Source organism: Solanum tuberosum, unplaced genomic scaffold (genome assembly GCF_000226075.1).
Source record: "Solanum tuberosum cultivar DM 1-3 516 R44 unplaced genomic scaffold, SolTub_3.0 scf00021, whole genome shotgun sequence".
Lineage (NCBI taxonomy): Eukaryota > Viridiplantae > Streptophyta > Magnoliopsida > Solanales > Solanaceae > Solanum > Solanum tuberosum.
The window spans coordinates 694,762-697,341 of NW_006238947.1; positions in this window are offsets into that span (position 1 = coordinate 694,762).

A 2,580-nucleotide genomic window follows, 5' to 3' on the forward strand; every position below is an offset into this window, starting at 1 on the left:
AAAAGAAAAAATGGCAACATATGCTCTTTCAAAAACGTAACTGATGTTAAATTTTTAAAAATTAACCTTTTTGTAAATTTTTGTTCCATGATTTTCTCTATTCAGTTATTAATTATTTGTATTCTTTCAAATTAATCAAAATAAAATAAATACATAACTCAATTTTTAACAAATTAAAATATTGACATTTTAAATAAATAGTGAAACTATTGCTAAGGAATCCCATTAAAAGCTAAAATATTGTTGTTTTGAAAATTTTCCCAAGAATTTAACTAGGCAATTCATTTGCTACATCCAGAAACAAGATTTTTCCCACTGCAATGAGAAATTCTGAATTTATATAATTCGCAACCGAATTATACAAGTTTCTGCATTTATACAATTAGAAGCCGAATAGCAAAATTTAAGAAACTATAGCCGTGAATCGTAAATTTTTAAAACTGTAGCTAAATTAAATAATATACTATAAATGTTTGTCATTTCGCATAATTTCCCCTTTACGTTGATTCACCAAGACTTGTGAATATGTACATGGGCTTGTCGATCACATGCTAGTTTGATCCACGAATCTTTGATTAGCCTGTTGGGCTGAAATTTCAGGCCCAAAATCCTGTACTCTCTTGTGTAGTATAAATGCACATTAAGCCCAAAATGTAATCATTGTTGTTTCTTCACCTTTCTATGTTCCATTGATGATAATTGTTCAAACATGTAATGCTAAGAGGAAGGATTTTGTTTCGAAATCGCTTATTTTTTTGATTTAATATGTTTTACTTGAGTTGAGGGATTTTCGAAAATAACCTCTCTACCTTCACAAGATAGGAGTAAAGTCTACGTATATATCAAATTTTCAAGACTTCACTTGTAAAATTATACTGAATATATTGTTGATGTAATTGTACATAGTTTTCTACCGCTGGCTATTCTTATAGAAAGATTAGGATATTAGGTGTGTAATGCATTATTAAAGTTTAGGGATAATACATATTTTTCCTCATCAAATTGAACCATATATATAGTTATATTAGTTTGAATATTATTTTTGGTGATATCCTTTACTTATTTTTCTTACACATTCTATATATATATTTAAGTCAAACTTACTGGAATTTTTAACTTCACCACTAGAAAAGAGAACATAGAATGAATGTCCGCTAGCCACATTTTAGCTCTATCTTTGAAAAATAGTTATTACACTAAAGTTTCAAATTTTACAAATGAACTTCAAACTTTATTCAAAAGTTTTACGTGTAACATTTAAAATTATAGATCCATAATTATTTTTTTAATTATAAACGCTAAAAAGTAACTATTTGTAAATATTTCTGGGGATGGAAGAAGATAAAGAAAGACTATGTTGGAGATAAGAGGCTGCATTCACACAAAAAGGGAACCACTCATGTTAACATTGTAAACCAAGATAAGAAAGAGGAGAATGGACTCCTTACAGACAAGTTGGGCCAGCTATCTATTGGGCTCGTTTGATTTGAATTGATATGATATTGGAATTGACAACTCACAAGATATACACAGCTCACAAGATACACAGCTGTAGAAAAGAATAATTGTATATATGGTAAAGAATAAAATCATCCAGAATTAGAGTAAATACATTGATTCTGTTTTACATTTCCTTTTCAGCAATTACATGTATAAATAGTGCTAGAAATCTGTACATTAATCATAAGAAAATACATAAAATTTTCCATACATTCTGTCTTATATTCCTACATGGTATCAGAGCAGTAACATCATCTGCTAGCTCACATCTTTTTAACTCTTCGATTATTCTGTTCTTCATTCCTTTCAAAGATGCCAAACTCCACTTCTGAGAGCACTGAAGGTACTCCTAATACAAGTGTTCAATAAGACAATGGAATCACCATTGACAACTCTCATCCATACTTTCTTCATCCATCTGATGCACCAGGAATGGTCCTGGTCAATACTCATTTTAATGGCAAAGGATATCCAGGATGGAGAAGGTCTATTCTTATCTCTCTTTCAGCAAACAACAAGTTGGGTTTCATAGATGAAGCTTGTCCTGCTCCAACCTTGACTGATCCGACCTTTAAACTCTGGAGTCGCTGCAATGATATGGTAACATCTTGGCTTTTAAATTCTCTTTCTAAAGACATTGCTTCCAGTGTTCTTTATTCCAGAACAACCAAAGATCTTTGGTCAGATCTTGAACATAGATTTGGCCAGCCCAATGGGGCAAAATTGTATCATCTGCAGAAAGAATTAGCAGATTTAATCCAAGGATCTACTGATATTGCTGGATACTTCACCAAGATGAAAAGGTTATGGGATGAGTTAGACACTCTAAACGCTAATATGCTTTGCACCTGTGAGTGTTCATGTGAAGGAAAAAAGAAGATGATTCAATTCAAAGGAGATGAGAGGCTCATTCATTTCCTCATGGGACTGAATGATACCTATGCACCTGCCAGAAGCAATATTCTTATGATTAATCCATTACCCACTGTGAACCATGCATATTCTCTCTTGATGCAGGATGAAAATCAGAGAGAAAATCATCTATCTTCTCAGTTTCCTGGAGATAGCTCTTCCTTCATG